Source organism: Erinaceus europaeus, chromosome 20 (assembly GCF_950295315.1).
Source record: "Erinaceus europaeus chromosome 20, mEriEur2.1, whole genome shotgun sequence".
Lineage (NCBI taxonomy): Eukaryota > Metazoa > Chordata > Mammalia > Eulipotyphla > Erinaceidae > Erinaceus > Erinaceus europaeus.
In genome coordinates, this window is record NC_080181.1 from 30,397,554 (window position 1) to 30,410,566 (window position 13,013).

The 13,013-nt window shown below is 45.4% G+C and overlaps 1 protein-coding gene across 3 annotated transcripts in view; it reads left to right on the forward strand.

Moving 5' to 3' along the window:
- Positions 1-13,013, forward strand: part of NTM (neurotrimin) — a 1,300,688-nt gene that overhangs the window by 408,891 nt on the left and 878,784 nt on the right. The gene's annotated exons all lie outside the window — the stretch shown is intronic.

Sequence of the window (13,013 nt, forward strand, 5' to 3'; positions counted from 1 at the left end):
GGCTAAGCTGCAAGGAGGGCCTGAGCCCCGCATCTGCACTGAGACTCCCCCAATGGCATCCCAGCTGCAATGTGTCTTTCCCCCAACTCCCACTTAGGAGATCCCGCGTTCACAAGCTGAATTTTTAAAAGACAAGAGGCACCCTCACCTTATCCAGAATTGGGAGACAAAGTCTCTACTCTGCCCCCCAACCCAATGCAGGTGCCAGACTGGGATCTGTGCAGAGAGAGGAAGAGGGGTGAGGTGGTGTGGGAGAAAGTGGGAGAGAACCACATCTCAGGGAGATAATTGAATCCAAGAAAAAAAAAAAAGTAATATCAGAGAAGCAGGAAGAAAACAAGTGAAAATATGTTATTTTACAACCTTGCTCCTCCTGACCTCATTGAAAATAAACATACTCTCTCCCTGGCTGGGTGGTCAGGTAGCCCAGAGATGGGGCTGACGCGGGGTCCTGGTGCCCTCTGGTGGCCAATGGAGGTAGCGCCACCTGCCGCATCCTGCTACCCAGAGAAGCTAATAGGGGAGTTTATAAAAATTCCTTTTCTGCTAAGGGATTTCATTCTTTTCTTTCTTTTTTTCCTTTGTCTTTTCCTTTCTTTCTTTCTCTCTCTCTTTCTTTCTTTGTCTTTATTTTTCTTGCTATCTTTTTCTCTCCCTTCCTTCATTCCTTCCTTCATTCCTTCCTTTCTTCCTCCCTTTCTTTCTTTCTTCCTTTCTTTCTTTCTTTCTTAATTCTTTCCTTCCTTTCTTCCTTTCTTTTGCTCTACCTTTCTATCTTCCTTCCTCCTCCTTCCTTCCTTCTTTTTCTCCCTTTATTCCCTTCTTCCCCAACCCCCCCCCCTTTTTCTTATCATTCCTATGACTGACTTGGCTTTGTGAAAAACATAGCAGAGAATTATTCTAATTTTTTTCCTGTACTGGAAATTCCTGGTGCACCTCAGGTATTTTTGAATGAATGAGATGAGCTGAAAGACAAGCACTCAGTGTCTAGGGTACTGACACAGTTGGTGTTCATGAGAACAGTGTCCCTGGAGCTGACAAAATAGCTCGGTTGGATAGTGTGCTACTCTGTCATGTGTTCAACCCAGGTGCTGCAGTCTCTTTCACTCTCTCTCTGCCTGTCTGTCTATCTTTAAAAGATTGTGAGAGAGACAGACAGACAGAGGGAGGGTGGTGGCTACAGTAGAGATAACAAATAAAACTCAATGCAAGAACTCAGTTTAACCTTTCTGACTTACCAGCATTTTTAAATTTTATTCTATTTATAAAAAGGAAACATTGATAAAACCATAGGATAAGATGGGTACAACTCCACACAATTCCCACCACCAGAATTCCATATCCCATCACCTCCCTATTCTTTCCTATTCTTTAACCCTCTGGGAGTATGGACCCAAGGTCATTGTGGGGTGCAGAAGGTGGAAGGTCTGGCTTCTGTAATTGCTTCCACGTTGAACATGGGCATTGACAGGTCAATCCATACTCCCAGCCTGCCTCTCTCTTTCCCTAATAGGGTGGGGCTCTGGGGAAGTGGAGCTCCAGGACACATTGGTGGAGTTGTCTGTCCAGGGAAGTCTGGTTGGCATCATGCTAGCATCTGGAACCTGATGGCTGAAAAGAGAGTTAACATACAAAGCCAAACAAGTTTTTGACTTATCATGAACCTAAAGGCTAGAGTAGTTCAGATGAAGAGTTTGTGTGTGGGGGGGGTTGTCTCCATTTTGTAGCTTACCAGCATTTTATGGGGCTGTTTCATGACCTGCAAAATGATAAACTTGACACAGGCAGTGTTTCTGGATCTTGCCAACAGAGATGGTCTGTCAGGTTTTAGCAGCCTTGGAGGAATGAGGAGACATCAGTGAACTGTCAGATATTGGTGCTACCAACCTGGTGCATGGAGTCTACAAATAAATATGGGACTGCATCCTTGTCCTTGCTCTAAGCTCACCCAGAGCCATTATTTCTCTCTTTGTCTGAGGGTAGTGTGTGCTCAGTGTAACAGATCTGGTCTATTGATCCTATTCTATTCACTGTTTCTAGGTCAACTCTATGGTTCTCTCCAAACACTGTGTCCCTGTCTGGTGACTTGCAAGACTTCTGAAGGGGTTAGGGGTCTGTGAGAGAGCCAGCCTCCCACTGTGGACACAGATGACACAGCACTCAAACTCTCTCTCTCTCCTCCTTCTTTCTTTTCGTCCTTTCTTTTTTGTTCCTTCCTTCCATTCTTCCTTTTCTTCTCCCTTTCTCCTTTGATTCCTACAGAGTCAGAGACTTACGCACTCATGGTTTCACAGCTCCAGCTCATTTTCACTCAGAGAGGCAGAGAGAAGGAGAAACACAATAGTGAGCTTCCTCTAGTCACATAGTTCATCCCGTATGATAACAGGGCTTGATCTTTGGCCATGCCAGTGGTGAGGCACTTACATAGACCAGGTTCACACCCCTACCCAGTGAGCTATTTCTCTGACCCTGGAAACATCTGAAAACATATCACATTCTGCCTTAACTCAGTCACTTTTTTTTTAATCTTTCCACTTATTTTATTTATTTATTTATTTAAAAAAGGAGACAGTAACAAAACTGTAGGATAGGAGGGGTACAACTCCACATAATTCCCACCACCATATCTCCATATCCCATCCCCTCCCCTGATAGCTTTCCCATTCTCTATCCCTCTGGGAGCATGGACCCAAAGTCATTGTGGGTTGCAGAAGGTGGAAGGTCTGGCTTCTGTAATTGCTTCCCCGCTGAACATGGGCGTTGACTGGTCGGTCGATCATACTCCCAGTCTGTCTCTCTCCTTCCGTAGTAGGGTGGGGCTCTGGGGAATCAGGGCTCCAGGGCTCATTGGTGGGGTCGTCTGTCCAGAGAAGTCTAACTCGGTCACTTTAACCATCTCTGTCCTGGAGCAGGGCAGGAACACATCCAGTAGAGCTCAGGCATTAATATGTACGAGGACCTGGACTTAACCCCCTGGTTCCCACCTGCAGGAGGAAAGCTTCATAAGCAATATAAGGGGGCTACAGATGTCTCTCCTTCTCTCTCTCTCTCTGTTTCTCTCTCTGTCTCTTTCTCTCTCTCTGTCTTTCTCTCCATCTCTATCAAAAAGAAAATAATTAAAGAAATGGCTTCTCAGAATGGTGGGGCCATACGGGCACTGACCCCAATGATAACCTTAGTGATACACAGAGAGAGAGAAACTCCATCCCCCCCCCCCCCAAATGTTTAGTCCCTACTAGCAGACTTCAGCACTCACCCACACACAGCTCCCACCTCCTCCAGGATGGAGTCTAGATCTCCCAGGCACATAGAGACTTCAGTTCTTAGCTAAGAACAACTGAGTCATCCGTCTTCTCCAACCCAACCTTCAAGATATTTCTGTTTAGCCAGGCATTCACTTCTGGATGCCACACCATCTTATTACGTGTACTAAACACACAGCGGCTCATCTGTCAGCCCAGTTTGCAGATTGGATGTCTTGGTTCCATCCCAATACATCATGGCTTGTTTGCCCAACACAATTAAAAAAAAAAAATCCGTATTTCTGACTCTGATTTAAATCCACCGCCGCCATTCTTCTCATTCCTGAGGATTCTTTAGAGTCTCACTTTGCCCAGTGTGTCCTTGAAGCTTCTTGGAATGACAATTCAGTTTGTAACTAACTAGCTACTAAAGGTCAGGTATTTCCCTGCATGCATTTCTTTCCTTTTTCTTTGCAGCCCTGGAGAGGGGGTGATGAGGCTTGTTTCATTGTAACAGATGAAGACCTAGAGGCTCAAGGAGGCCTAGGAGGGCATTGCTCCTGGCTACGGAGTCACAGAGGGGACAAAATTCACACCCATTTCTGTAAGCCTCCTTATGACCTTTAACCCATAGCTACTTCTGGCCTTGATTGAGTGGGAGCTACAGAGGTCAGCACGTGTAGGTTGTGGCTTGAAGTGTTCACTCATGGGAAGGTGACTGGGAATGTGGAACAGGTTGGAAATGTGGGCTGTTGGAAATGTCGTCACTTGTTATTGCGTAGAAAAATACTGGTCCGGGTGGTGGCACACCTGGTTGAACACACGTGTCACAATGCACAAGGACTGGATTTCGAGCCCCCAGTTCCCACCTTCAGGGGGAAAGCTTTCATGAGTGGTGAAGCAGGGCTGCAGGTGTCTCTCTGTCTCTGTCTCTCTGTCTTTCTCTCTCTCCCTTCCCTCATGATTTCTGGCTATCTCTATCCAATAAATAAATAAAGATAATTTTTTAAAATACATCATGATTCTTCCAATAGCTCCAGTATATGACTCTGTGGAAGAGGAATAATAATCATTGTCAATACTTGGTGCTGCTTGGTGGAGAAAAGGAGAGAGAGAGAGGAGGACTAGAAAGAAGCTTTTCTTTCTCCTTCCTTCCTTCCTTCCTTCCTTCCTTCCTTCCTTCCTTCCTTTCTTTTTCTTTTTTTGCCTCCAGGGTTATCGCTGGGGCTCAGTGCCTGCAGTACATATCCACTGCTCTTGGCAGCCATCTTTTTTTCCCATTGTATTGCATTGTTGTTATTATTATTATTGTTACTGCTGTCATTGTTGGATAGGACAGAGAGAAATGGAGAGAGGAAGGGAAAACAGAGAGGGGGAGAGAGAGAGAGACACCTGCAGACCTGCTTCACCACTTGTGAAGCGACCCCCCCTCCCGCCAGTGGGGAACCAGAGTGTCAAGCAGGGATCCTTGCCCTTTGAACTATGTGCATTTAACCTGGTGTGCCAACCATCCAGCCCCAAGGAAGGAGCTTTTCTACTGTTAATTTCCATTAAGATTGGGATTAATTTACGATGTTTCAACACATCATGCGTTCTGGAAAAATCAGACTTGGGATGGCAGGGGTGGAGGGCGTGCGGGGGTTGATCTTCTTCCGGGCTGGCAACATGCAGGAGGGTCAGTCACTGTTCTCTCAGACAAATGACTGTGACCGTGAGCAACTGGTCCTTCTCCTCTGAGTCCAGAGTTGCAGGAGATGGTATTAGATTTCCCAACTGCAGACTGATGTAAGTGTCCAGGCTCATTGACGACAGTAGCTGAGCTGAGTTATGATATTCAGGCTTGTTGCACTAAATGCAAGTTCAGCTTTTGATAGTTTCCACCTGAGGTGGCTCAGCTGAAATGGAACTCTGCCACCATGGGGCCAGATGGAGGCACACCCATGGTTGAGTCCTCCCATTACCATGCACAGGGAACCAGGTTCAAGCCCTTGGTCCCCACCTGCAGAGAGGAAGTTTCATAAGCAATGGAGTAGTGCTGCAGATCCCTCTCTCTCTCTCTCTCTCTCTCTCTCTCCTGCTTATCCCCTTCACTCAGTTTTACTGTCTGTATCCAAAAATAAATGAATTAAGAAACTAAAATATAAAATAATAATGAAATAGAATATTAAAAAACTATGTTCAAAAAATTAAAAATAAATAATCCTATCATCACCAGTCCAAAAGAAAATGCCTGTTTTTGTTGGTGAAAGCAATATAAAATAAATGCAGGGGCATGTGTGCATCTGTGTGTGTGCGTGTGTGTGTGTGTGTGTGTGTGCATGTGTGTGTGCGTTCACACTCACGTCATGAGCCCATAATTCAGGGGAAGAAGCAGAGAGAAGACAGAAGATTCATTCAGATGACCTTTTAGCCACCATATTTTCTGGACTTCTCTAATTAAAATTTTAAGATGGACCTTCAGGTACCACACTTGCTAAGAGAAAGATGTATTTGCTCCAGAAGCCTGCCTGGCACATTTTTTTTCTTTCCCTTCTTCCTTTTTTTTTAATACAGACTTTAAAAGAATAACAAGGGTAGCATAATAAACAGCCTTCACCCCCGTTTCCCTTATGCATCTTCTAAGGAATGGCATCTCTTCCCAAATCCCCCAGTGATTGCTTTCCAGAAACTCCACACAGTCAGAACGCCAGTCTGCAACAAGTGCGAATCCTGACTTTGTCCCTTTTCCCCAGCTATGGACTTGGTCCACTAGGCTGCCCTCAGCTGTCACATGCTTTGATTCCTGGATTCGTTTTGTTTGTTCTGTGCAACCAGAGACCTGCACAGGAGTGAGTCATGTTTCACTGAGCTAGAGAGAATGAGAGAAACAAAGAAAAAGAAGAGATACAACAGCACTGGGGCTTCTCCTTGTGCCACAGTGACTCTTCTGTGGTGCCAGGGTTCAGATTTGGGCCATGTGCATGATGAGGGCTCCTGAAAGTTCTCTCCAGGAGATGAGGACTGGAGGCTTGAACCCAGGTCCTTGTGCATGATAACATGTGAGCTCAACCAAGTACATCCCTGCCCCACTGATTTAACTTGTGATCCGTAGTGGTGTACAGGATTGTATGATGATACCAACGTTCTGTGTCCCCACGCTTCACAGGATAACTACCACTGCTCTCACACTGTCACAGAGACATAAAGACGTGTTGGCTACTTCCTTTGGTTTTGTTTGTTTGTTTGATTGCTTGCTTGGGTTTTTGCTTGTTTGTTTGCAAGTTCCTATGTTTCAGTTCTGCAGATTCCACATGAGAGTGAAACCATCTGGTAGTTGTCTTCCACCTCCATACTTACTTTGCTACTAAGTACAATAACCACAAGTTTGGCTGGATTTATTTAATGACTTGGTAAAGGAACAGGAGCCTGAAGAACTAGCAGTGTGGCTTCCTGTGTATTCTACAGGGTCCTCTCTCCCATCCTCGCCTGGGAGGCCAGAGCAGGCTGTGGGGTAGGTAGTGCTTGTCTGTGCTCTGGAGACATGGGTGCTGGGCATCTGTGCCATTCTACCTGGGATGATTCTTTTTTTTTTTAACTATAACACTGTTCAGTTCTGGTTTATGGTGGTGCGGGGGATTGAACCTGGGACTTTGGAGCCTCAGGCATGAAAGTCTTTTTGTATAACCATTATGCTATCTACCCTCCGCTTCCTAGAATGGTTCTTTCTTCTTTCTTTCTCACTCCCTTCCTCTCTCTCTCTTCCTTTCTTTTTTCATCTTATCTCTCTCTCTCCCTCTCATACACAAACACACACATACACACACACACACAGACACACAAACACACAGACACACACACACAGACACACACACGCACACGCACATGCACACACACTAAACAGAAACAGAAAAAGAAACATGGACCTTGAGAGTTGAAATGAAGACTGTTTCCCCTCATCTCCTCCCTTTGAACAAATCATGGAAAAGGAGTCTCCCTCCTGGTTTAGAATTCTTCTTGAAGTAGGTGTGCTTTGCCGGGCTAGCATGAAAGGGTGTTTCTTCCTGGGCACATGCTCTCTGAGTTGGAGAGAACTTGACCAGAGCCAACCTGGGCTGCTGCTTGCTCAGCGACGTGGGAGAGAAACCAGGAACTCGTGGCGGAGTGGGAACGCAATGTGTCTTTATTGATCAGAGGCAACACTTTTATATATTAGAACCGGAAGTAGCAAGTCTAGAAAAGGAAAGAGAGGGCTAAGGTAGAAACACCCTTAGCAACTGTTGTGAAGGTTTTAACCAGTGGGATTAATTAATACCCTGTAGGCAGGGCCGGTCTCAAGGTAGAAAGAAGATAGATCAAAGGTGGGGATCTTTCAGGCAAAACAGTGATGATGTAAATACACCATACTCTCAGTGATGGGACATGGAGCAGGGGAAGTTGGCTTAAGGCCTGACAGTGCTTGAACAGCACCTGTATTTCATAACATGGTCCAAGGACAGATTTTATCAGGCTTCCTTCTTCACTAAGGAAAGACCAAGCTTAGGTGGTGATAGAGTGACCAGAACCCAGATGGAGATATTCTGCGGTTCACCTATCTCCCCATCCCCCTTCAGAATCCACACTCCTAGTATGGCCATAGCACTTCCTTCCCTCTCTGCTCATGAAGTTAACATTTCAGATCTCACAGGGAGGAGTCAGAGAAGATACCAGAGTTGGAGGGAAATGGGGACACTGTGGGTCCTGAGAGAGAGAGGGAGACCCCCCTCCTTACACCCCATACCTGGACAATCAAGGTGAATTTTTTCTGACTACTCTCTCCTTTTGGGGTGTTATCTCTGGGAAGACCACAGCCAGAGTCCAGCACCCAGGCCTCAAGGCTACGTGTCCACATGTACTCACATCTCTTACCTGGCCTCTGTAGCACTCCTGCACCATCACCTTGACCCCGTGGAACCCAGGTTCCTTTTGGCATTATTCTGATCAGTTACTGCTCCTGAATCCTGCCTCTGCCACCTGCCAAGACGAGTCAATCTTGCAGTATGTCTGAGCTCTCTTGTTTTCTCACCCAGAGCATGACTTGGTTCCCTGTCTACAAAGTTATTGGGAGAACTAAGCTAAGAATCTATGCCCAAGGGCCAGGCGTAGCCATGCATGTTACCATGCACAAGGACTTAAGTTCAAGCCCCTGCTCCCCACCTCCAGGGGTCAGGAGATCTTCACAAATGATGCAACAGTATTGCAGGTCTCTCTCTGTTTTTTATATTTTTATTCATTTTCATATATATATATATATATATATATATATATACATATATATATATATTCCATTAGTTTTGGGTAACAACAGAAAGAAACTGAGGGGGTAGGGAAAGGTAGAAAGTGAGAAAGAGAGGGACCGGGTGGTGGTACACATGCTTGAGCACACATGTTACGATGCACGAGGACCCAGGTTAAAGCCTCCAGTTTCCACCTGCAGGGGGAAAGCTTTGCGAGTGGTGAAGCAGGGCTTCAGGTCTCTCTCTCTCTCTCTCTCTCTCTCTCTCTCCCTCTCTATCTCCCTGTTCCCTCTCTATCTGTCTCTCTCTAATAAATAAATAAAGGTAATTTAAAAAAAAAAATTGGAAGGTGGGGATAGGAGGCTTGAACTCAGATCCTTGTACACTGTCATGTGTGCACTCCGCCGGGTGTGCTACTACCTGGCCCACTTTCTCTATCTCCCCTCCCCTCCTTGATTTCTTTCTCTATTCAATAAATACAGAAAATATTTTTTAATAAAAAGAACCTATGCACATAAAACAGCTTCTGTACTTCTGTCTCTGAGGCCTGCCTTGGACCTCGGACATTCTGTGAGTTACCCTGGAGGAGTAACTTAGGACTTGTCTCCTGCCATGTGCTCTTGCTATCTTCAGCCTGGCGAGGAGGAAGTACCTGAGCTGAGGGTCCTTTTCCCTAGGTTCTGTCCCTTGTTGCAGGCTATAGGATCAAACCACAGAGCACTGTGCCCTCTAGTGGCAGCCAAGGATCTTGCAGGCCCCATGCTCTCAGAGTCATAACAAAGGTCGCCTTCTCCCTCTTCCTGCAAAGGATCTCTGCCCCTTCTGCTCTTGGCATATGTCACTCCCAGTTCATTCAAGTTCTGATAGTCCGGTCTGAGAGGACTGCCTCTCCCATGGCAAGTGGTCTCCGGGCTTCACACTCACTTCCTCTTTGGGGTTTGAAACCTCTGGCTCCTGGCAGCTGAGCTCACACTGAGGGTCCCAGCACCCACAGTGTCTTTTGTGAAGCAACGGCATCCTTTGTGAAGAAGGTGTCTGTCCATATATAACGGACCTGAGTGTCACAGATGCCCCAGCACATCCATACCACCTATCCCCCCCAACCACACACCCAGGCACATACTCATAGAACTTTCTAGAAATGTTGCAAATCACTCCCTCACACTGGGGAAGTCATGCAGTGGTAGCATTGCACCCAAGAGGGGTCCTGAATTAATTCCCTGGCACCTAGAAAATATAAATATAAAGATCCAGGGTCCCTGAGTTTTATTTTCATTTTAATTTATTTTATTCTTCTTCTTTCCACCTGGAGCTTCTGGTAGCAATCTTTTCTAAAATTTATTTTATTTTTATTGTTATTAACTTTTTTTAAATTTCTTTTTTATCTTTATTTAATGGACAGAGACAGCCAGAAATCAAGAGGGAAGGAGGTGATAGAGCAGGAGAAAGACAGAGAGACATCTTCAGCCCTGCTTTTGCCACTTGTAAAGATTTCCCCCTGCAGGTGGGGACCGGGGACTCAAACCTGGGTCCTTGAGCATTGTAATACATGAGCTCGACCAGGTGCACCACCACCCAGCACCCTGTTATTAATTTATTTATAAATAAAAATATTGACAATACCATATGATAAGAGGGGTACAATTCCATACAGTTCCCACCACTAGAGTTCTGTATCTCATCCCTTCAAAGCTTTCCTATTCTTTATCCCTCTAGGAGTGTGGACCCAGGATTACTATGGGGTGCAGAAGGTAGGAGGTCTAGCTTCTGTACTTGCTTCTCTGCTGGACATGGACATTAATTGATTCATAGTTCCAGACTGTCCCTATCTTTCCCTAGTGGGGTAGGGCTCTGGAGAGGTGGGGGTCCAGGGTACATTGGTGAGGTCCTCTGTCTAGGGAAATCAGGTTGGCATCATGATAGCATCTACAACTTGGTGGCTGAATTTTTTCTTTTAGAGAAAGACAGAGAGAAATTGAGAGGAAGGGGGAGATAAAGAACGAGAGATGGGAGTTGGGCTGTAGTGCAGTGGGTTAAGCGTAGGTGGCGTAAAGCGCAAGGACCGGTGTGAGGATCCCGGTTCAAGCCCTAGCTCCCCACCTGCAGGGGAGTCGCTTAATGAGCGGTGAAACAAGTCTGCAGGTGTCTACCTTTCTCTCCCCCTCTCTGTCTTCCCCTCCTCTCTCCCATTTCTCTCTGTCCTATCCAACAACGATGACAACAGTAATAACTACAACAAGGGCAACAAAAGGGAATAAATAAAATAAATATTTAGAAAAAAAAGGAGAGATAGTGCTTGTGAAGCTTCCCCCCTCCGGGGGCTTGAATCCCAGGCCCTGAGCATGATAACATGTGCTTAACTGGGTGCATCTAGTGATGCCTCCTTTTTATTTTTTATTCCATTTTCTAGGTGTCAGGGAATGAACCTGGGGCCTCTCTCCTGCATGATGTCACCACTGAGTGGCTCGCTGGACCATCTCTCACCCTTTTATAGTATTTTCTTCTAGAAGAAATGAGGAGGAAGTGAGAGGAAAGACCCCTTAACACCTCCTGGAAGGAAGTCTAATGAGTGTGGTGACTTATGAGTAGTCTTGGGTGAGAATGTGGCTGTACCCAGGAGTGAGAGAGAGAGAGAGAGAGAGAGAGAGAGAGAGAAATATGTCTTTTACAGTATCGGAAAAAATGTCTGCATGTGTTAGAGACCCACTTTGTCAAAGAGTCTGCAATAAGCTCACCCTGTTGCTGACTAGAACTTGAATCAACAAAGAATCCCAATATACCTAGGAAGGTACCATTTAACTGGACACTGGGGCAGGCGGAACCCATCCTGACAGTCCCTGAGGCAGAGACCCTGTCCTCATAGGTTAGAAGTTGTATACACACAGCTGCTGAGAAGACACTGGGGCCTTAGAGAAAGCTCCTCCAGGTGGGAGCTCTGTCCTCCCAGCCTCAGGGAAGTCACTCTTTCCTGACTGACTCCTCTCACCAGGCGCCATGTTGGATGTGAGCAATGAATTCACTGGGAACAGCAAAGAGGCTGATGGCTGCTGATCATGACCAAGCCAAGGGAGAGAGTGCTCTGTGGGCCTCAGGGACCCCAACTAGAACTAGCTATGTGGAGAACTCACTCTTAGAGAGAAAGAGGGCATTCTAGAATAGAAAACACAAGGCGGTGTCACCTTTCCCTTGGTTCTCATAGAGGAGGAATTGGCAATGTTCATCTCAGAGACAGAACATTGAGTAACTTGAGTAAATTATCCCCTTTAGGAAGGGGCTAGCCCTGTATCCCCTGATTGCCCACCTCAGATCTTCATGCACACTATCAGGTGTCTTCCCTCCAGTCTGGAGGTAGCCCAGCTAGTGCTTCCAAGAACTATTTGGGCATTAAGTGGACAGATGGACTGACAGCCCAACAGATCCTGAGAGTCCCAGGACTAGCAAGATTTTATTGTTCCTTCTGTTGCTTGCCATCTGCTATAGCACTCATCTCATCTCCTCTCCTTCTCTTAGCTCCATTGTAGCAATGCTTACCTCCCAGCAGCTCTCCTCATATTTCATCCACTTTGCTGCCCCAGGACCTTTGCACTTTCTGTTTTTCTTTTCTTTTTTTCTGTTTCTAATAGCCATACCTGCTCCATCTATCTATCATGTGCATTGTTACTTCACCTCCTTTGAGCCTCTCATCAAAGACCACCTCCTCAGGAATGTCCCAGTCACCCTGCTTAGTATCTAACCCACTGTCCAGCCTACTCTATACCTTGACCTAGCAGTTCTTTTTATAAAATAATTTTTAATTTCTTATTAATAGTTTGTTACAAGATTATAAGATTACAATGTGTAGTTCCATAGCATACCTACAACCAAAGCTCTATATCCCCACCCTCCATCCTCATAAGATAACCACCATAGTTCTCACAAGGATTTATAAACTGTTTGCTTGCTTGTATTTTTTTTTTTTTTTGGCAAGTTCGTGTAAATCAGATCTGTAGACTCCACATATGAGTGAAACCATGAGGTAATTTTCCTTCTTCTCTATTTATTTCGCCAAGCGTAATCACCTCCGGTTTCATCCATTTTGTCTCATATTTTAAAAAATTTTTTATTATATGAATTTATTTATTGGATAGAGACAGCCATAAGTCAAGAGATGGGGGGTAATAGAGAGGGAGAGATATACAGAGACAGCTGCAGCACTGCTTCACCACTTGCAAAGCTTTCCCTTTGCAGGTGGGGATCAGGGGCTTGAACCTGGATCCTTGCACATTGTAACATGTGTGATCAACCAGGTGCACCACCACCTGGCCCCACAATATCATCTTTATTGATCACAGAGTAATATTACATGGGCTATATATCCCATAACTTCTTTTTTTATTTCTTTATTAGGGAATTAATGTTTTACATTCCACAATAAATACAATATTTTGTACATGCGTACATTTCTCAGTTTTCCATATAATAATGCAACCTCCACTAGGTCCTCTGTCATTCTTTTTGGACCTGTATTCCACCCCCCACA